Genomic DNA, 24,122 nt, shown 5'->3' on the forward strand with positions numbered 1-24,122 from the left:
CAAACTATCATCTTCTTAGTATTAGTCAAAACACATCAATAAAGGCATTAAGAAGGTCAAGAACTTAGGATTGTGTCCCAATGATATCTGTAAAAACATATTTCTGCAATGATTTAAAATACCACAAAGACTCTCTGCTTATTTCCAAATTCACTTCATCCATTCAACTTTCAGTAAATATTTATTGCACTCCCTCTATGTCCAGGGCACAACTAAAAAGCGCAAGTAAAGTGAATCCTAACATCTGTAACATTGTGTCTTGCCAGAATTTTTACAAATGCCAGTTGTGCTTTGCAAATTTATCCTTTAAATATTTCAAAATCTATTAATATTCTCAGGATGAGAGATGGTTCAAAATCATGAGGCATACAAACTGAAAAAAAAAATACATTATTTGGGGGGTTCACAGCCAAAGGTAAAAATGTCAGAGGCGAATGCCCCAACTTCCTTGTAGAGAAGAGAGCTTCAGCCAACTTTAGGGCCACACAGCTTCTGTATTGATGGGCTCACCACTCAGGTCTGTAGGGATTACAGTAAATGCAAGTGGGATTGATCTATCAACCTAATCACTCATGAGAAATAATAACAATGTCATTAGCTAAGTTTCCAAAACAACCCAGTTCCTGCTTGAAAGTCAATCCCTCAGAAGCATGCTAAGTCTTACTTTTGTTATGACATTTGGATGAAGTCACAAAGGCTCCCTTGGTCTTTCTCTGTCAGCATCAATGTCCCCTGGGGAAACCAGTGTGGTGATATCAAAAAAACAAAAAAACAAAGGGAAACAAGTTACAGTTTCCAAAGAGAAAGATACAAACAATAATAATTTTAAAGAAACCCAGTTAGTTTCTTCTTTTGATCCAGTAAAAAATTAGAAAATATAATATTTTTCCCCCCAAAGTTAGCTTGCAACCAAAATCAAAATGTATTCTCATACATCTTCAAATCACATTTATTGATTTGTCAGCATTCTCTTAACCTGATAAAATATTTTTAAACTTGAATATTCACATTGAATTGTATTTAGAAATACTTACTATATGTATATAATTCAATTATACAGGCATAAATGAAATCTTTGGCAAAGAACTGACAACTGATACAAAATTTTATTTCACTTTAAGATATATATTTTTTGTTTTTCTTTTCTTTATTCTTTTTAAAACAACCATGGAAAACTGTAGCTACAGGGACGTCACAAGATACCATGTAAATTTTATTCATTGCTTTGTGTGTGTGAATATATGCATGTATGTGTATGTCTGCATGTGTGTACTTTTGGGGAATATAAGAATTGACAGACATGGCCCTTCTGTGCTTTCAAGGAGTTCTTAATCTAGTAGTTATACTTTAGAGCTGATTTACTTGATATGATTTTCCCTGGAAAGCTTTGCTTATATAGTGAAAGGCCATTTATTCATTATAAAATTATTATATCACATAAAATTTGGAATTTTCATCTTCCACAACTGGCTCTTTTCTTTTCCATTCAGCATACAACCTGAAAGTAGGCCTTAAACTCTCCGAGCTTCAACTTTTCACTATCACATCAACTTCCCTTAGAGAGATGACGTTTTTCAAACAATAACTTCCAAACATTCTGTTGCAACAGCAACCTATTTGACTGATTTTTCAGGCATGCAAATTGCATTTACTCAGTCTGAGAGAATGGCTGTAAAAGGACTAAAAGAAACATGAAAAAATTCTGAAAATATTTACAGATGCCAGAGAACAAGACAATCATTCAATCATTCAATAAATATGACCTAGATGTCTACTTGTTGCTAGCTGTTGTGACAGAAAATTGTTTCCAAATGTCTTCCTCACTCACTTCAGAACCATGGTGAATTATGATGACCATGTCCTGGCCATGGTCATAGAAAAACAGCCCAAATCTCTCTCCTAAAACATTTTTGGTAGGATTCTTGTAAGAAAGTGTTGATGGGGAAAATTTTGAGTGTTACTGAAGGCAAAAATATGTGTGTTATTGGAATGATATATGGACAATTCATATGGTGTGATAATACATAAATATGGTGTGATTTTAGAACAAAAAATGAATTGACCCTGTAACAACAGAAGAAGAAATGGATAAACTACACCAAAATTAAAAACATCTGTGCCAAAGACACAATCAACAAAGTGAAAAGGCAAGTCATGGAATGGAATAAAATACTTGCAAATCACATATCTGATATAAGGTTAATAACCAGAATAAAAAAGTCCTATAACTCAGTAACAACAAAAAAACACCCCAATTTAAAGTGGGCAAAAACTTGAATAGACATTTCTCCAAAAAGGACATACGAATGGACAATAAACACATGAAAAGATGTTCAACATCATTAATCATTAGGAAATATAAATCAAAACCACAAAATCACTGCACACTCATTAGGATGGTTATTATCAAATAAACAGACAATAACAAGTGTTGGCAAAGATATGGAGAAAGTAGAATCTTTGTGCACTGTTGGTGGGAATGTAAAGTATTGCATCTACTATGGAAAATAGTATGGTAGCATCTCAAAATAAAAATAGCAATTCCATGTCTGGGTATATATCCAAAAGTAGTGAGAGCCAGGCCATAAAGAGACTTTTGTACACCCAAGATTATAACAGCATTATTCACAATGGCCAAAAGATGGAAGCAACCAAATGTCCATCAACAGATGAATGGATAAAAAAAATGTGGTATATACATACAATGGAATATTATTTAGCCTTAAAATGGAAGGAAGTTCTGACATGTCATATAACACTACAGGCCCAGTACACGAAAATCGTGCACTCAGGGGAGAGAGGTCCTTCAGCCCAGCCTGCACCCTCTCGCAGTCCAGGAGCCCTCGGGGATGTCTTACTGCTGCAAAGGTGGGAGAGGCTCCTGCCACCTGAGCCTGGCTTCTGACTGAGCGATGCTCCCCCTGTGGGAGCGCACTGACCACCAGGGAGCAGCTCCTGCATTGAGCGTCTTCCCCCGGTGGTCAGTGCGCATCATAGCGACTGGTCGACCAGTCGACTGACTGCCTCTTGGTGGTCCGTGCATGTCATAGTGGGCGGTTGAGTGGCCTTAGCATATTACGCTTTGATTGGTTGAACGGACGACTGGACAACTGGACGGCTGGACACTTAGCATATTAGGCTTTTATTATATAGGATGGATGAACCTTGAGGGCATTGTGTTAAGTGAAATAAGCCAAATAGTGGATGATTCCACTTATATGAGGTATCTAGAATAATTAAACTCATAAAGACAGAAAGTAGAATGGTGATTTCTAGAAGCTAGGCAGGGTGAGGGAAATGAAAAATTGTCTCTAAATGAGTAAAGAGTTTCTGTTTTGAAAGATGAAAAGAGTTCTGGAGATCTATTTCACAAAATGTGAATATATTTAACTCTACTGAACTGCACACTTAAAAATGGCTAAGATGGTCTATTTGTGTTACATACATTTTACCACAATTATAAATAATAAACATAGGTAAATGGTCCCAATGCAATTGTAGAAAGTTGATTTTTTAAAAATACTGCTCTCAAGGATTTTAAAAGTCTGAACTATTTCAACTGGAGTCAACACACAGAGGGCCATCAACTCAAAAAGAAAATGGAATCCAAAATGTAAGATAAGGTCAGCAAGCATCTCTCCTCATGATTGACAGTAAGAAAAATAACACACAACAGAGAGATTACTTGAAGACTTTGGGACAGCCGTGGGCAAACTACGGCCCGCGGGCTGGATCTGGCCCATTCAGCTGTTCTATCCGGCCCGCGGAGCCGAAAGAGCAGAGGGTTCTCTTGCTCTCCCCTCCGCTCCTTCACCAGCAGCAGTGTTAACATGTATTAGTTCACACAAACACTCCATCCATGCTTTTGTTCTGGCCCTCCGGTCCAGTTTAAGAACCCATTGTGGCCCTCGAGTCAAAAAGTTTGCCCACCCCTGCTTTGGGAACAACAACTAGTAATTGAACTAGTCAGAGCCCACCAGAGAAACAGAGCCAACAGAATATATGTAGAGAGAGTTATTTCAAGGAATTGGTTACGTGATTGCAGGGCTGGCATATCAAATCTATAGAGCAGGCTGCAGGCTGAAAATCCCAACAAAAGTTAATGTTGCAGTCTTGAATCCAAAGGCTATATAAGCTGAGGCAGGGTCTCTATGTTACTGTCTGGGGGCATCATTTCTCCCTTTTCAGGGGACCTCAGTCTTTGCTTTAATATCCTTCAATTAATTGGATTAGGCCTATCCACAGTATGAAGGACAATCTGCTTTACACAAAGTCTGCTGATATAAAATGGTAATATCATCTAAATAAGAATAATCTCATTTGAATGCGAATGGTAATCTCATCTAAATACCTTCACAGCAGCATCTACAGAGGACTGGTGTTTGAGCAAACAACTGGTACCATAGCCTGGCTAAGTTGACACATAAAATCAACCATCTAGTAATAATATAGTTGGTTTTTTTTAAACAAGCACATCTGTATTTGTACAAGTGAATTTTTTTTTTATTAAATCTTTATTGTTCAGATTATTACAGTTGTTCCTCTTTTTCCCTCCATAGCTCCCCTCCACCCAGTTCCCACCCCACTCTCTGCCCTTACCCCCCACCCTCTGTCCTCATCCATAGGCGTACAATTTTTGTCCAGTCTCTTCCCGCACTCCCCATACCTCTTTTCCCCCTGAGAATAGTCAGTCCACTCCCTTTCTATGCTCCTGATTCTATTATATTCACCAGTTTATTCTGTTCATCAGATTATTTATTCACTTGATTTTTAGATTCACTTGTTGATAGATGTGTGTTTGTTGTTATTAATTTGTATCTTTACCTTTTTCTTCTTCTTTCTCTTCTTCAAGGATGCCTTTCAGCATTTCATATAATACTGGTTTGGTGGTGATGAACTCCTTTAGCTTTTCCTTATCTGTGAAGCTCTTTATCTGACCTTCAATTCTGAATGATAGCTTTGCTGGGTAAAGTAATCTTGGTTGTAGGTTCTTGGCATTCATCACTTTGAATATTTCTTGCCACTCCCTTCTGGCCTGTAAAGTTTCTGTTGAGAAATCAGCTGACAGTCATATAGGTACTCCCTTGTAGGTAACTGACTGTTTTCCTCTTGCTGCTTTTAAAATTCTCTCTTTGTCTTTTGCTCTTGGCATTTTAATTATGATGTGTCTTGGTGTGGTCCTCTTAGGTTTTCAATATATTGCTCTCTCTCTTCTGGCACCCCTATAATTCGGATGTTGGTACGCTTGAAGTTGTCCCAGAGGCTTCTTACACTATCTTCATATTTTTGGATTCTTTTTTCTTTCTGCTTTTCCGGGTGGGTGTTTTTTGCTTCTTCATATTTCAAATATTTGACTTGATTCTTGCGATCCTCTAGTCTGCTGTTGGAACTCTGTATGATATTCTTTATTTCAGTCAGTGTATGCTTAATTTCTAGTTGGTCCTTTTTCATAACCTCGAGGGTCTCACTAGACTTATTGAGGGTCTTACTAAATTTATCAGCGGTTTCTAGAAAATTCTTGAAAAACCTTATAACTGTGGTTTTGAACTCTATATCCAGTAGTTTGTTTTCCTCCATTTCTGTCATTTGTGACCTGTTTCTTTGTCTCCACATTTTTTATGCTTCCCTGTGTTGATAGAGTGGCTTTGTGTGCTAGGTGTCCTATACGGCCCAGTGGCTCAGCCTCCCCAATTACCGGAGGTGGACACTCTTGGTGCAGCCCTTTGTGGGCTTTGTGCACAGTCTTGTTGTAGTTAAGTCTTGATTGTTGTTGGTATCACTGGGAGGAATTGACCTCCAGGCCAATTGGCTGTGAGAATCAGCTGTGTCTGCAGTGGGAGAACTTCTGAGCTGGAGACACCCTTAGGGGCAAGACTTGCTTCAGTGGGGCTTTGGTGCTCACTGAGTCTGCCCCCTGAGTGTGTCCCTTATGGATCTGAGGAGTTGTAATCTGGATGGTCCCACTCTGACCACTGGGTACACTGGCTCTTGGATTTCTAAGGAGGTGCTAATTTAGCCTCTGCCTGAGGCTACCCAGCAGGAGTCCAGCTGTGAAGCAATGCAAGCTGCTGTGGGGCCTTGGGCCTTCTTTTAGATGTTCTGGGTTTCTCTGATCCAGCTGCAGTTTGTCAGGTAATTTTCAGATTGCAAAGGGCCAGGCCTTTCATATGCAAAAGCCTCTGCACACAGCTTGGGTGGGGTGGGGTCTCAGGGGATCAACAGGGTGGAGCAAACAGCTATGGCTGCTCCTCAGTCCTGGCCTAAGGCCCTGCTTCTCAGTGTCCCTGTATCGCTGCAAGCACCTCTGAGAGAAAGCTGCCCTCGAGTTCCGCCTGACGCCAGACAGTCCAGTTTCTCCCCTTATGAGTCTGGGTCCCCAGAGACTCACCTGGAACTGGAGTTCAGAGCAGTCGGGAGCTTGAGACTCCCTCCTGATTGAAAAAGACAAGCGTGTCCTCAGCTGCCAGCCCTTTCCACATGCGCCGTGTCCTCAGCTGCCAGCCCTTTCCACGTGCGCTGCGTCCTCATTTGCCAGTCCTTTCCGCGAGCGCCTCCGTACCTCTGCACTTTACTTCCGCACCTCCTCTGAGTCTCAGTGTGCTTTTCTCTTTCCTTCTAGTTGTAGAATTTCCACTCAGCCAGCCTTCCTGTGGTTCTGGATAATGTTGTTTTGTCTTTTAGTTGCATTTTTGAAGTGGTTGTGCGAGGCCGCAATTTCCAGTGTTTACCTATGCCGCCATTTTGGTTTCTGTACAAGTGAATTTTTAACTCCAAGTAGACCCGTTGGGAAGTTATACACTGATTCCACTGATGCTTTCTTTGTTCTGTTTTGGAAAGTCTCTTTTTGTACCAGCCACAGAGCCAGTATCCAAAGCAAACAAAAAGAAAATAAGTCTCTTTTGCTTATAGTAACTTTTTAAAATAGCCAAAATGCTATTAATTATTTATTTAATTAAATTATTAAAATAACTTTGCTGCAAAGACTTTGGGGCTGCTATTTTTAAAATCAAATTTACTATTAAAGTTGAAAATATACCACCTTTGATAATCTTTAAAAATATGTCACTAGAGGACCCCCCTTTGAGCTCAGGGGTTAGAGTGTCAGCAGGTTTGATTCCCAAAGGCACATACCCAGGATGCATATGGGAGGCAACTAATCAATGTCTCTCTCTCTCTCTAAAAAAGGGTCACAGGTTCGATTCCCAGTCAAAGGCACGTACCCAGGATGCATATGGGAGGCAACTAATAGATGTCTCTCTCTCTCTCTCTAAAAAATCTCCCTCACCCACTTCCACTCTCTCTACAAAAAAATCAATGATAAAAATATGCTCAGGTGAGGATTAGCAAAAAAAAGTATATGATTGTCTAACCACTGTGCTGTACACCTGAAACTAATACAAAATAATATTGAATGTAAACTGTAATTGAAAAATAAAATTTTTTAAATAAAATAAATTATAGTATTACCTTAAACATTAGACAAAATACTGTGTAGCTGTCTATAATGGTATAAGCTGGGACAAAAAATGTACAAACAACTTTTAGGTAGTAAAACTCTTAAAATTTGTGTGCCATACTTTGTGTGCATGTCCGCTTTTTAAGGCAAGAGATCCTAACTTTGATACAATGATGTCCTGGCCAGTTTTGCCCAGTGGATAGAACGTCAGCCTGCAGACTCAAGGGTCCCAGGTTCGATTCCGGTCAAGGGAATGTACCTTGGTTGCGGGCACATACCCAGTAGGGAGTGTGCAGGAGGCAGCTGATCGATGTTTCTGTCTCATCGATGTTTCTAACTCTCTATCCCTCTCCCTTCCTCTCTGTAAAAAAATCAATAAAATATATTTTTAAAAAATGAGTTACAATCCCCCCCCCAAATTTAGGAAACTGTGTAGCAGAAGAATATTTAATTCAATGGAAAAATATTTGTTATATTGCTGAATGAAAAGGTAAGTTATAAAAAAGCATGTGTGGTATGCTGTATTTAAAATATTTTATGTATGTTTAGTAAATTATAAGAGAAAGACATATACCAAAATGTTAGCAAGAATAATCATTGAGTAGTGAGATTACAAACCAATTTTTTGTTGTTGTCTTATTTTGCTTTGCTATTTTCTTGTCTGCATTTTCTCAGTTTTATACAGTAGTATCTATTGCTTCTGTGAAGGAGAAAAAAATAATAAAAATTTAAGTTGTAAATGGAAAGTTGAAGAATGATTTACCAGTGTGTCATCAACACAGTTCAGATCAGAGTACATGAGTTCTAATGGTGGCCAACTGACACCTGTTTGATAATAATAGCTGTAATAGTAATAGCAATTATGATAATCATAATAAACTACTTTATAAAAAGCTATGCAGAGGGTCCCCAGTTTCCTCATCTATAAAATAGAGTAATATTAGGGAGTAATATTACTCCCTATGACACTGAGTTGTTGAAATGATTAGATGAAATAACACAAAAAGAGCATTTATTATAATACCTGACAGACAGTAAGTCCTCAGCAAATGTTAAGATTATTTGTTATAAGCACATTAGTTCATTTTAATTTTGAAGTTTAGAGAAATTAGATTTATTATATTATATATCCTACTAGAGGCCCAGTGCATGAATTTGAGCACTGGTGGGGTCCCTTGGCCTGGCCTGCGAGGATCAGACCAAAACCGACTCTCCGACATCCCCCCGAGGGTTCCTGGATTGCTAGAGGGCGGTTCTCAGGTGATGCACCCTGAAATCGGGCTCTCTCCTCTCTAGTTCTGGGTGCAGCAGCTCCTGCGTTGAGCATCTGCCCCCTGCTGGTCAGTGTGCATCATAGCTACTGGCCAGTCGGCCATTCAGCCGGTAAGCCGGTCACTTAGGCTTTCATATATATATGACAACTTTTGTCTCATAGGAACTAATAATATCTCAAATGTTATTATTCTCAGACTTGAAAGCTCCTTTGTAGTAAGTGCACATGAATACCACTACTTGCCAAAGATGACCTGGTCCCATAAGATAATAACTAGACTCAGATAATGAGCAGCTTTAGTTTATTGATCATCTGTTTTCAAATTTGTTCCTCTGACAGAAAAACGTGCATGGGATGGGGGCGGGGGGAGGAAGAGGTGGGGGTGGAAGAGGACATAGAGGGGATAAATGGTGATGGGAAAAAATAAAGTAAAGACATGCTTGGATTTTCCCACATAGTTTTTGACATCTGTTAGTCATGGGTTATTATTATTACCATTAACAACAATGACATTTTTACCTGAAAGTTTCAATTTCTTTTAGGTACTTTTCCTTCGTTTTGGAGCTTTAGCTAGACATTTAAAATATAAGTTATATTCATGTTTCCTTCTATTCATCCACCAATTTTACCACTGCCAGGTTATACTGGAAACTTCAGAGAATTAGGAACAAGAGACATGGAGGAAGGAAGAAGAAAGTGGCTTAAAACAAGGAAAAACCATAGAAATATAAAGAAAATAGGAAACCAGTATATTCTATAATCGCCTAGAAGTAGGATGGGAATAAAGCAGGAGATGGCAGTGGAAGCTTCGCAGGCAGAACTGCTAACCCTCATCTTGACCACTGAGTATTAGAAAATGAAAGATGGTCATAGATAAGCCAAGCCTTTTTCTATACATTTCACAGATTGACAGTTTCAGATTTCACAACGCTAGACCAGACTGAGCCAGTCTCTAGACACTGGGTGGGAAGACTTCCTTCCAAATTTCAAAGAAAAACAAAGGAAATCTCATTATGTTCAGTCTTTAAGCTCTTGGGTAAAATTGTTGCTCAAACATGCTTATTCCTGATAAGGAAATCAGTTTGATTAGAAGTGCACTAAGACCACAAGCACTTTTCTCCTAAAGCTAGTGAGCAGTCACTCTTCAGTGAGTAATGATTTTTCCACGCTAATCAACAAAGCTTAATTACAGCAACTAACTCAAATATACCCCTTTTATTAAATTAGTTATTAATTCCAAAATCCACTATTAAAAAACTAGAGTTTTAAATTATTTTATTGGAAATATACAATTTTCTACCATCACAGGTCACCAAAAATTTAAAAATTCTGATCACCTTTGACCAAATACAACAGAATTATATGAATACCAACCATAGATCATTTTTTATGAAATCAGAGTCAGGACTCAGCTTTTATTCCAAGTCACAACCCATAAAATTCATTTTACCTAGCCTTCTCCCGCAGAATTGAAGGCAGCTTGCTGGATAAGATGACTGGGTGTTGTCTCCCAGAAATAGGAGGGAAAGAGAGAAGAAGCTAGAACAACAGAGGTTGTTGCCATTTTAAAAACATAAACTCCTGGTAGAAGTCAATTTGCTGAGCAGAAGAATCCACAGATGGTTTGAGTACTTGGCACATGTGTATCACTCTTTCATTCCATAACCGGGTATTTATTTGTGCCTATTGTATACCAAGCTTAACCATACTTTTAAGCAACTGGAAAAAGCCATGTGGTGCCAATTACAAGTTTGATTCCTAATAACTGGTCCCTGTCTATGAAAATGGATTATTTCTATTATAAAATAACTCAAATAGGTCATTTTCTCCTTTATAACTCAGATGATTAAATGCACTTTAAGATTTCTGTGATTTAGGTTTCTTTCAGGTACAAATTGAAGACCTAAAGCAGATATTTTTGTATTAAGCCCAAAGAAAAAAATAAGTTAAATGAAATATGATAATATTTCTCCCTATCTACCTCACTCCTATGTGCAGATTCCTAGTAGACACATAGTCCCAACAGTGATAGGTAGGTTAGCTATAACTTACTTTCATTGCTCAGAGAGCTAAAGTTTTAATGTAATTTTGTATATGAAGCTTGGAATCTAACATATGAGTCAGAGCGTCGGTCTTGGACTCAAGGGTTCCAGGTTCGATTCCGGTCAAGGGCACATGCCCCAGTTGTGGGCTTGATCCCCAGTAGGGGACATGCAGGAGGCAGCCGATCAATGATTTTCTCTCATCATTGATGTTTCTATCTCTCTCTCCCTCTCTCTTCCTCTCTGAAATCAATAGAGATATATATTTTTTTAAAAAAATAAAATACAATATGAGTATGGGGAGGAGTTGGGATTCATGGTGGTCATGGTGTAACCCAGGCTCCTGCTCATTCTCCCCAGCATTAACATAATCACGGGAGTTGTAAAGCCATAAAAAAATGTTTGCTATTCTGAAGAGCTTAATTTATCCTGCCATTTCAACAAACCCCAGTATATGTTTGGTTCCCTTTGATGGAAACAACCGTAATGCTCTCAGCCACCACAAGTCATTAAGAGGCCACGGAGGACAATTTAAGTGTCAGTTTTCATTTTCATCCCAATGACCCTCATTCTTGTCATATTTATTAAGACATCAATTGCCCGGCTCAGTTCCCTCTGGCCTTCAAGTAAAGAAAAGCAATTCCCTGGAGGAAACTGACAAAAAAGCAAAACTGATAGGACACTTGAAGAAGAAATAGAAGTGGGTGAATATAAGGTTCATATTCCCACAACCCAAAAAATAAACAGACCAACTCAGAAAATCTGCCTTTCTGTTGAAAATGTGGCAGAAGAGAACAAAGCAGCTCCACCACAATGTTTCCCTTGACTTTCAAGAAAGCTGGGAGGTTAAGAATGGTAGAAAAGAGATAAAAAACAAAAATAAAGAAAAATGTTAATAAAGATTGTGTTCTAGGAGACACATTATTTAATTCCACACAACCACTAATGTCAATAATCATAATCCTAGTGAACTTTTAGTCAGTGCTTAGTAAATGCCAGTTGCCACATGAAGCCCTTTGTGCAGATCACATATTTAATTCTCACAAAAATCCAATGAGGAATACAGTATTATTATCCCCATTTCATAGATGAGAACACTGAGATACACAGATGTGAAGGAACTTATACGAGGTCAAAAGGCTAACAAGTTCCAGGTTCTAACTCCAACCCCCCCCTAGTCAACTCTGACCTGGGAGTCCAGCCTCTTTTCAGAGGAATTGTTCCAGTTATCTATTGCTATTTAACAAAGCACCCCAAAACCTCATGACTTAAAACTCTAATTTACTTTTCTCTCTCATGGTTCTTTGGCTAGAGTCAGTTCAGTGAGGCAGTTCTTGCTCAGGGTCTCTCATGTAATTAAATCACATCTATGACAACTGGACTAAAAGTTATCTGAGGGCATGACTGGGATGCTCTGAATGTCCAAGATGGTGCACTCACATGGCTGCCAGGTGATGTTAGCTGACAGCCAGGAGCCTGGGTTGGCCTACCAACCAGAACATCAACACATGGCCATCCATGTGACTTGGGCTTCTCATGGCACAACAGCTGGGTTCCAAGAGGGGATATTCTGAGGAAGGATACATCCTAAAAGCAAACATTTCAAAAGACCCAAGCAGGGATTGCAAGGGTTCTTATGACCTAGGCTCAGCATTATTTCCACCAAATTCTTTTGGTCAATCGTGAGTCATAGGCACAACCAGATTAAAGTGGAGGAGACTATAAAGGGCATAAATTCCACAAGGTTTTGGGTTGATCTTTAGAGAGTAACTGCCATAATCATATCTATAAAGCACAAATCTTGATGCACCCCTTTTGGGAAGAAGCCAGAGAAGGGAGTCTAGCCCCCACGGGTTTCTGGGAATAGGGAAATTCTTGTAAAAATGTTAAGCAACTTTATTACCAGGAGGCAAATCTGAAAAAAAATGGCAAGTAAAGCAAATGCCAGTCATAAACAGAAATTTAAATCTAGTCCTCCCCTGTGATTTGTGCAGAAATAACCACTGATTGCACACAAATAATGAATTCCTCAGCATCTTCTCCAAAGCCCTGCCCTAAAGACAGTCCTCTGAGGCCTTATATATTTTGTTTAGTACATGTGACTTCTTTTTTACTCATCCTCCCATTCTATAGCCTACTGATTTAGAGGCATTATAGTATAAGTAGAAAGGGTGTGGGAGTCTTTGGAGTTTAAATTCAGACTTCTGAGTCCTTAAGGTAAGACTTAACCTTTCTGGCACTCTGTTTCCTCACCTAAATAACAAGAATAATAATATCTGCATCTACAGCTGAGTGTATGTCTGTCTCTCTATATTATTGACATACATAGTGATTATATTTTAATTCTACATTCAAATGGAATATACATATTCAATTTTCTATATAGCTCATAATACCTAATAGAAAAAAAATTAAGTCACCTTCATATCTCACTTTATAAAGAAGAAAACCAGAAAAGAATTAAATTATTGTTAAGAACTTCAGCAGATCAGCAACCTCAAAGCTATAGGCCCTAGGGCAGTGGTTCTCAACCTTGGCTGCACATTAGAATCACCTGGGAATCTTTTTAAAATCCTGATTTCTGTATGCCGAAGCAATTTCTTCACTGATACAGCTCCTAGGGCACTTGAAACTAAGGAGAAAATGAACAAATGGGACTACATCAAAATAAAAAGCTTCTGCACGGCAAAAGAAACCATCAACAAAACAACAAGAAAACCCACTGCATGGGAAAACATATTTGCCATTGTCATATCTGATAAGGGTCTAATCTCCAAAATTTATAGGGAACTCATACAACTTAACAAAAGGAAGATAAACAATTCAATCAAAAAATGGGCAAAGGACCTAAATAGACACCTTTCAAAAGAGGACATTCAGAAAGCCAAGAGACATATGAAAACATGCTCAAAGTCACTAATCATCCGAGAGATGCAAATCAAAACAACAATGAGGTACCATCTCACACCTGTCAGACTGGCTATCATCAACAAATCAACAAATGACAAGTTCTGGAGAGGATGTGGAGAAAAAGGAACACTCGTGCACTGCTGGTAGGAATGCAGACTGGTGCAGCCACTATGGAGAACAGTATGGAGTTTTCTCAAAAAACTAAAAATGGAACTCCCATTTGACCCTGTGATCCCACTTCTAGGAATATATCCCAAGAAACCAGAAACACCAATCAGAAAGGATATATGCACCCATATGTTCATAGCAGCACAATTCACCATAGCTAAGATCTGGAAACAGCCTAAGTGCCCATCAGTAGATGATTGGATTAGAAAACTGTGGTACATCTACACGATGGAATACTATGCTGCTGTAAAAAAGAAGGAACTCTTACCATTTGCAATGGCATGGATGGAACTGGAGAGCATTATGCTAAGTGAAATAAGCCAGTCAATGAAGGAAAAATACCACATGATCTCACTCATTCATGGATAATAGAGACCATTATAAACTTTTGAACAATAATAGATACAGAGGCAGAGCTGCCTCAAACAGATTGTTAAACTGTAGCGGGAAGGTCGGGGAGGGTTGGGGGGCAGGAGGGAGAGGATAAGAGATCAACCGAAGGACTTGTATGCATGCATATAAGCATAACCAATGGACATAAGACACTGGGGGGTAGGGGAGGCCAGGGGATTGTCAAGGGTGGGGGAAAAAAAAGGACACATATGTAATACCCTTTGTAATACTTTAAGCGATAAAAAAAAAAAGTGTTATAAAAATAAAAAAATGAAAATAAAATCCTGATTTCTGGGCCTCATCCTCCGGAAATTCTATTTCTTTGTTACTAATGTTGTGGCCCCACCCCATAACAAAGAAACAGAATTTTTGGAGGATGAGGCCCAGAAATCAGGATTTTTAAAAAGATTCCCAGGTGATTCTAATGTGCAGCCAAAGTTGAGAACCACTGCCCTAGGGGGTCATCCTTGGTCTGTAATGGGGTCTCTGTCCAGCATGGCCCTGTATCTAGGAATATATGGTCCTAATAGTTCTATACCTGGGCAGGAAGACCATGTAAGACAGGAATAGGAACAAGAGAAAAAGGCAATGCACATAGATTATTTTCATTGCATAGTATGTGTCTCAGAGTAGATATACAATAACACTTGTTGAGTGAATGAATAAATGGGCAGACAGAAAGATGGATCAGTTTTAGTTGCAAATCTTTTTCCTCATGTCAATATTAAGAGATGGACTCTCATTCTACCTCAGGAAGTTCCCAGCCATTCCATATTCCTTAAACAGAGGTAGAGCAGAAGACCATCTCTCCCTTTCCTATCAATGTTCTTTGTATCTCAGTTTGTCCTCTCAACCTGTATTTTCCTCTTTCCTCCCACCTGTCATAGAATATCTAAAGGGAGTGATCAACAGCCAAGGAGAAAATTGTGAGCTCTTAGTCTATGAAGGGAAAGCCTCCCTTTCTTCTTCATTTAATTCTGACAATGTGGTCCTACCCTTCAGTTTCTGCATCAAGCGGCAAGACTAGTGTGAATACTTCAGAAGTTCTTCCCCAGTATGCTAGCTGCTCCTGTGTCATAGGAGGTTGAGTAGGGCTTGTCCTGTTGCCCTGGAATACAGTCAAGAGCTGAGAAGAACAAGGGCCTAAATACACCACACTCTAAATGAGTCACAACACAAGGACTTTCTGAAAATTGGCAGAAGCAGCCCTACTATCATCACCACCATTACAATCACCCTACCCCCAAATGCATAAAACATTTGTCAGCATAAGCTAATGAGGAAAAAGAGGAAATAGTTGAATTGAGAGCTACCAACCTCTCTTGGGTCCTTGATGAGACATTTTATACAAGATTGGAGAAGTGTGCTTCCCTACCCCTCAAGAAGCTAAGAGGTGGACAAGGTTGCAAGATAATCCCATTTAGAGACTCAGGGCATCTGAAAAAAAAAAAAAAAAAGAGGAAACTGGCACCTCACCTTTGGATAGATACTCACTGAATTGTACAATCTGATGTCTCACACTGGGATTACTATCCAAGTGGAGTGTGGTAAGATGTCTCTTGGGAGAGTGTGACAAGCTTCTCCTAGAGTTTGGAGATATCCATGAATGTACAGCCAGGTCTAAGCTGCTCTTCTGGAAATTTATGAAGGCAGAATACCTTCTAAGAAGCTCTAGGGAAAAGATGGAAACAACAACCTATTAGAGGATGCACAAGTAAACTCTAGTAGTTCTCATGCCTACTGCATAGGACATAGAATCAGAGGGATGGAATTAGAAGGAGCAGCAGAATTTGGAGGCCACCCAGGGGGCTTTCAGGTGAAGGTAAATGACTCCCCCATTTACTTGGAGGCTATCTCTTCCCTAGAGAAAGTGTTGGAGTCATGGATCATTGGTGGGGGCAAAAGAAGACACAGCTACCCTCTCTAAAGTGGTCTGCAGCAATAGAGAGGTCGAGAGGAAGATAATATCCCTATAAATCCAACCACACTGTCTACAGACTACCACACAGCAGCAGAAAGATTCAAATGACAGACCCAACCAAAGGACAACTAGGGATTCCTTTCCGCCACTGACTCTGGCCCAGCAATCTAAGATCTTGCTCTTTCATCCCTTCTCCCTGATCCCAACTGAGGAAGGTTCCAATGGTTCTCAACTAAAGCAGAATGAGTCCCAGGGGGTGTTTGGAAAAGTGGGAGTGGTATTGGTTATCATAAAGACTGAGAGGTGCTACGAGAATTTGTGTTGGGGATGAAGGAGAAAAAATAGTTAAATATTCTCAAATGTGCAGAGCAGTTACACCCTAAGAATTATTTCATCCAAAATGACAATGGTAACCCTTGCCCCCCAATGGAGAAACAAATGTGTAGATCCAGGAGAGCATGGAGGTATGTTCTCAGGGTAGATTATTTCTCCTCCATCCCCCCACCTCTCGCTTATCACACCCCCCCCCTTTTATTTCCAAGGTGAAAACTGTGGTTTTGAAGAGATAGGAGATTAGATTTAAATTGAATCTGAGATTAATATTTTGAACTAAAATTTTTATAACTGGAAGAGAGCAGAAAATTGCCAGAGATGTTAAAGAGTAGGAAGTGGAAATTCAGCTGAACACTATAGAAATCAACAATTGGAAAAAATACAAACATTTCATGTTTACACCCCCACTTAGTTAAAGCTCCACGTTTACCTCCCCCACAAGGGGAGTAGGGTCATGGTTTTCAAACAAGCCAAGGAAGGAAGGTCACAGAGATTGTTTCTGTCTGCCTTACTGACCACTGCAGATAAGCAGCTGCTGCTCACCCACTTGGAAACATTACATCCTGCTTCCGCCGAGGGCCCCGGGTGCAGCCAGAGGCTGCCATGGAGGGCTGTGGCAGTTGGCTAGAGAGCTCATCGGAAGCCTCGTGGGGGTGCTGGCCCCTGGGCACAGATGTGACACGCCAGATAAAGAGTTACAATGGGTAAGTAATAATCATGAGGTGGCTTTTCCTCGCTTAATATTAGACCCCACTGCCAAATGACCCACCAGGGAAAGTGCCCAGGTCACGGCAACCTGGCCTGGGATGAGGAGAGCTGGGAGCATCTGCCTCTGATACACATCAGAATTTGCTCTGAGCTCCCACCTCTCCACCAAGTTTGGGCTGTCTTGCTCACACAAAATGTATAATACCTAAATCCCATTTTTCCTTAGGATTCTTCCTACCTCCCTTCCTTTCAGTCTCCTCACCCACATTTAGATAAACAAATAATTGGAAAGTGCCCTTCCACATAAAAAATGCCCCACCTAAGAGGTTTGAAGATGGTGGCTGTAAAAACCAGTGTGGATTAGGACTCAGTGACACGGAGGCTGCTGGAGACTCAGCTGTTCCTCTTAAAAGGCCAGCACCACAACCTGAACTTACCAGGTCCTGCTTCCTCTGAGCTCCAGCACCAGGGCAAGGCACTGGGGAACACAAACTCAGAGCAGGAGCTCAGGTGGCTTTCTCCCAGATGGAGGTGCTCACGGGGATCATTGTTCCTATGCTGGGACCTCCTGGGTGGTCGCAGGCCTGACTGGAAGCCATTTCTGTTTGCTCTACCCTGGTGATTCCCTAAGACCCCACCTCATCCAATTTACAACCCCACCCAAGCTGTACGCAACATCTTTTACATGTGAATGGCCTTTCCTTGCTCAGGGTAAAATCTCTCAAATAAGCTGCAGCTGGGTCAGCGAGCCCCAAACGTATCAATAAAAGGCCCAAGGCCCCAAGGTCCCAAGGCCCGGCACCAGCACCAGCTTGCCTTGCTTCACAGCTGGGCCTCCTCTGGGCACTTCCAAATCCTATACAAAGAAGAGAAATCTGCAGATCTCTCTGTAGCTCCTGCTGCGTGGCCCCAGGCAGTGGCTGACTTTGCATCTCCCTGGAGACCCAAGAGTCAGTGTCAGACCATACTAGATTACAATTCTACACATCCATAAGCAACACACTCAAGGGGCAGACTCAATGAGCACCAAAGCCCTACTGAAGCAAGTGCTGCTCATAGGGATGCCTCCTGCACAGCAGCTCTCCCACTGTAGTCACAGCTGGTCCTCACAGCCAATTGGCCTGGAGGTCAATTCCTCCCAGTGACCAACACCAATCAAATCTCAACTACAACAGTCCACAAATGGGTGCACCTAGAGGTCCCAGCTCAGGTGACTGGGGAGGTTGAGCCACTGGGACCTATAGAACACCTACTACACAAAGCTACTCTACCAATTCAAGGAGACATAGCAGCTCTTCCCAATACATAGAAACAAACACAGGGACACAGACAAAGAAACATGGCACAAATGAAAGAAATGGAAGAAAGCAAACTACTGGATTATAGCGTAGTTATAAGGTTACTCAAGAATTTTCTAGAAACCTCTAAAAAAATGGAAAAGGACAAAATCCAACACCCTTTCTTGATAAAAACCCTAAGGAAAGTGGAAATAGAAGGATCATACCTCAACATAATAAAAGCCTTATATGACAAACCTATAGCCAACATAATACTCAATGGAAAAAAACTAAAACCATTTCACCTAAGATCAGGAACAAGATAGGGATACCCACTCTCATCACTCTTGTTCAATATAGTACTGTCCTGGAAGTACTAGACATAGCAATTAGACAACAAGAAGAAATAAAAGGCATCCAAATTGGAAAAGAAGAAGTAAAACTGTCATTATTCACAGATGACATTATATTATACATAGAAAACCCTAAAGACTCCATCAAAAAATTGTTAGACTTAATAAATGAATTTGGCAATGTAGCAGGATATAAAATTAACACCCAGAAATCTATGGATTTTTTTATATACTAATAGTGAACTTATAGAAAGAGAAATTTTAAAAAATCCCATTTACCATTGCACCAAAAAAAATTAAGACACCTAGGAATAAACTTAACTAAGGAGGTAAAAGACCTGTACTTGGAAAACTACAGGATGTTGAAAAAGGAGATAGAGGAAGACATAAACAAATGGAAGAATATACCGTGTTCATGGATTGGTAGAATCAACATCATAAAAATGTTCATACTACCCAAAGCAATCTACAGATTCAATGCAATCCCCATGAAGATACCAACGGAATATTTCACAAACCTAGAACAAACTCTCCAAAAATTCATATGGAATAAAAAAGACCCTGAATAACCCCAGCAATCCTGAGAAAGAAGAACAAAGTAGGAGGGATCTCAATACCAGATATCAAGTTATATTACAAAGCCGCTGTTCTCAAAACTGCATAGTACTGGCACAAGAACAGACATATAGACCAATGGAGCAGAAAAGAGAACCCAGAAATCAACCCAAGCCACTATCCTCAATTACTATTTGACAAAAGAGGCAAGAGCATACAATGGAGTCAAGAGAGTCTCTTCAATAAATGGTGTTGAGAAAATTGGACAGATACATGCAAAAAAATGAAACTAGACTACCAACTTACACTATACACAAAAATAAACTCAAAATGGATAAAGGACTTAAACATAAGATGGGGCACCATAAAAATATTAGAGGAATCCACACGCAGCAAAATCTCAGACATATGTCGTAGCAATATCTTTACCAATACAGCTCAATGGAAACTAAGGAGAAAATAAACAAATGGGACTATATCAAAATAAAAAGCTTCTGCACAGCAAAAGAAACCATCAACAAAACAACAAGAGAGGCCACTGCATGGGAGAACATATTTGCCAATGTTATATCCGATAAGGGTTTAATCTCCAAAATTTATAGGAACCTCATACAACTTAACAAAAGGAAGATAAAAATCCAATCAAAAAAAATGGGCAACGACCTAAATAGATACTTTTTGAAAGAGGACATAAGGAAAGCCAAGAAACATATGAAAACATGTTCAGAGTCACTAATCAGCCGAGAGATGCAAATCAAAACGACGATGAGATACCATCTCACACCTGTCAGAATGGCTATCATCAACAAATCAACAAATGACAAGTGCTGGAGAGGATGTGGAGAAAAAAGGAACCCTTGTGCACTGCTGGTGGGAATGCAGACTGGTGCAGCCACTGTGGAAAACAGTATAGAGTTTCCTCAAAAAATTAAAAATGGAACTCCCACTTGGCCCAGTAATCCAATGTCTAGGACTGTATCCCAAGAAATCAGAAACACCAATCAGAAAGGGTAAATGTACCCCTATGTTCATAGCAGCACAATTTACAATAGCTAAGATTTAGAAACATCCTAAGTGCCCATCAGCAGATGAGTGGAATAAAAAACTGTGGTACATCTACACAATGGAATACTATGCTGTTATAAAAAAGAAGGAACTCTTACCTTTCGCAACAGCATGGATGGACCTGGAGAGCATTATGCTAAGCAAAATAAGTCAGTCGGAGAAAGATAAATATCACATGATCTCACTAATTTGTGGCATATAATGAACATAAACTGACGAACAAAAATAGAGAGACAGAGAAGCATTGAATAGACCATCAAAACTCAGAGGGAAGGCAGGGGAGGGTGAGGGGAGAAGATATGAGATCAACCAAAGGACTTGTATGCATGCATATGAGCATAACCAATGGACACAGACACTAGTGGGGTGAGGGCTTGTGCTGGGGTGGGAGTGGCCAAGGAGAGGTCAAAGGGGGAAAAAAGGAGACATATGTAATACTTTAATCAATAAAGAATTAAAAAAGAAAGAAATTACTGCCCAAAATATCAAAGGTAGAATAATTTTGTTTAAAAAAAATTAAAGATTTCTTTTAGATATAGAAAAAAATGGAGAAGTATCAGTCAGAAATTAAGCATACACTGATTTAAATAAAGAATAATATACAGGGATTCAACGGTAGAGTAGAAGGTTCTGAGAATCAAGTCAATGATTTGAAACATGAGGAAGCAAAAAACACCTGTCCAGAAGAGCAAAAAGGAAAAAGAATCCAAAAATATGAAGATAATGTAAGGAGCCTCTGGGACAACTTCATGTGTACCAACATCCAAATTATGGGGGTGCCAGAAGAAGAGAGAGAGCAAGATATTGAAAACCTATTTGAAGAAATAATGACAGAAAACTTCCCCTACCTGGTGAAAGAAATAGACTTACAAGTCCAGGAAGTGCAGAGAACCCCAAACAAAAGGAACCCAAAGAGGACCACACCAAGACACATCATAATTAAAATGCCAAGAGCTAAATACAAAGAGAGAATTTTAAAAACAGCAAGAGAAAAGCAGTTAGTTACCTACAGGGGAATGCTCATACAACTGTCAGCTGATTTCTCAACAGAAACTATGCAGGCCAGAAGGGAGTGGCAAGAAATATTCAAAGTGGTGAATAGCAAGGACCTACAATCAAGATTACTCTATCCAGCAAAGCTATCACTTAGAATTGAAGGTCAGATAAAGAGCTTCACAGAGAAGAAAAAGCTAAAGGAGTTCATCACCACCAAACCAGTATTATATGAAATGTTGAAGGGTATTCTTTAAGAAGAGGAAGAAGAAAAAGAAAAAGATAAAAAATATGAACAATAGAATGGCAACATATATATATACCTATCAACAATTAACTCTAAAAATCAAAATAAATAAAAAATCTAATGAACAGAATAAACTGGTGAATAAAATAGAGTCAGTGGCATAGAAATGGAACAGACTAATGATTCTCAGAGGGAAGCAGGGTGAGGTGGCGGGAAGAGGTTAAACAAAGATCTTATATGCATATGTGCGTTACCTATGAACACAGACAATAAGGTGGCAAAGGCCTGGGGCAGGGCAGGAAATGGGTGGAGAGGAGCAATGAGTGGGGGTAAGAGGGACATCTGTAATAATCTCAACAATAAAGATTTTTTAAAAATTACCCACCTAATAAAAAATATTAGTTGGTGTAGACTTTAAGAGGACAATTTAGCAATATCTATTAAAATTTCAAATGTGCTTACCCTCTGATCCAGCAGCTTTTTAAGGTATTTATCTTGTAGATGGGTCATTCATAGCTGTATTCCCAGTGCCTAGAGCCCTAGAACAGAAACAAGTATATCGTGGATGCTCAAAAAAAATGTGTTTAATGTTTAAATGAATGACTTTGCAGTTTTAAAAGATATATTGGCAAGAAGACCAACACATAAGCTATAATTCCCTCTAGAGTTATAAAAATCACAAATTATCTTTTTCCTTCTGTTTTATAAAATTTTGTAATCCTTTTCAGTTCATAGTACTATACTGGAGGTACAGAAGTTGATATGCTCTCTGTTACCTTATTTTATTCTAGTGTGCCTCTTTTTCTACTTTATATCTCCACTTCCATTTCTTGCTGCACCTTAATCTAATCTAATAAAAGAGAAACATGGTAATTGGCGTACAACCGTTACCCTTCCCATTGGCTAATCAGGGAGATATGCAAATTAACTGTCAGCCAAGATGGCGGCCAGCAGCCAGGCAGCTTGAAACTAACATGAGGCTTGCTTGCTTCAGTGACGGAGGACTCCAACATTCCCTGCCTGCCGTTGCAGGCCTCTGAGCTTGCAGTTTAAAAAACATTGTAACGAATATAGAAGCTAAACAAAACCCCAGAAACCAGCTTTCAGCGAGCTGGGATCTCAGAGCTGGAGTCAGAGCTGGAGTTATACATTGTTTCGAACCGAAACAAACCAGATACCTACTTTCAGCAGCGGAGGCCTAAGAGCTGGAGCCTCAGAGCTAAAGCTGGCCCAGAATGAAAAAGAAAAAGAAAAAAAGGAGCGGTTGGGAGCTTCCGTCACCCGCCAGCCTGAAAACAGCCCTCAGCCCCTCACCCAGACTGGCCAGGCACCCCAGTGGGGACCCCCACCCTGAAGGGTGTGTGACCAGCTACAAACAGCCCTCAGCCCCTCACCCAGGCTGGCCAGGCACCCCAGTGGGGACCCCAACCCTGAAGGGTGTGTGACCAGCTGCAAACAGCCATCATCCCCTCACCCAGGCTGGCCAGGCACCCCAGTGGGGACCCCCACCCTGATCCAGAACACCCTTCAGGGCAAACCAGCCAGCCCCACCCATGCACCAGGCCTCTACCCTATATAGTAAAAGGGTAATATGCCTCCCAGCACCGGGATCAGCGGAGCCGCGAGGCCTCCCGGCACTGGGATCAGCGTGACAGGGGGCAGCGCCCAAACCCCCTGATCGCCCTGTGGCTCTGTGTGTGACAGGGGGTGGGGCCACAACCTCCCTATCCGCCCTGCTCTGTTCGTGACAGGGGAAGGAGCCCCAACCTCCTGATCAGCCCTGCTCCGTGCCTGATACGGGGGAGCTCCCCAACCCCTGATCAGCCCTGCTCTGTGTGTGACAGGGGGCGGTGCCCCAACTCCCCTATAGGCCCTACTCTGTCAGTGACAGGGGGCAGCGCCCCAGCCCCCAGATTGGCCCTGCTCTGTGCGTGACAGGGGGTGGCGCCACAACCTCCCCATCGACCCTGCCTTGAGTATGACAGGGGGCGGGGCCCCAACCCCCCAATCAGCCCTACCCTGAGCATGACTGGTGGTGACATCACAACCTCCCAATCCACCCTGCTCTGTGCATGACAGGGGGCGGCGCCCCAACTCCCCAATCGGCCCTGCTCTGAGCCCGACCAGGGGCTGCACCTAGGGATTGGGCCTGCCCTCTGCCACCCGGGAGCAGGCCTAAGCCAGCAGGTCGTTATCTCCCGAGGGGTCCCAGACTGCGAGAGGGCACAGGCCAGGCTGAGGGACCCCCTCCTTCCCCCCGAGTGCAGAAATTTTTGTGCACCGGGCCTCTAGTGTATATAATAAAAGCCTAAGCAACCATTATGGCTGAATGACCAGAATGACCAGTCACTGTGATGCACACTGACCACCAGGGGGCAGACGCTCAATGCAGGAGCTGCCCCCTGGTGGTCAGTGCGCTCCCACAGGG

The 24,122-nt window shown here is 40.8% G+C and overlaps 1 long non-coding RNA gene across 1 annotated transcript; it reads right to left on the reverse strand.

Moving 5' to 3' along the window:
* Positions 1–663: 663 nt before the first annotated feature.
* LOC118651984 lies at positions 664–22,235 on the reverse strand. Its single transcript, XR_004966398.1, has 4 exons — positions 22,157–22,235; positions 15,737–15,913; positions 8,075–8,156; positions 664–732 (listed from the first exon to the last, which is right to left on the reverse strand). It is a non-coding gene; the product is annotated as an uncharacterized LOC118651984 (long non-coding RNA).
* Between the last annotated feature and the right edge of the window lie 1,887 nt (positions 22,236–24,122).

Source organism: Myotis myotis, unplaced genomic scaffold, assembly GCF_014108235.1.
Source record: "Myotis myotis isolate mMyoMyo1 unplaced genomic scaffold, mMyoMyo1.p scaffold_m19_p_1, whole genome shotgun sequence".
Lineage (NCBI taxonomy): Eukaryota > Metazoa > Chordata > Mammalia > Chiroptera > Vespertilionidae > Myotis > Myotis myotis.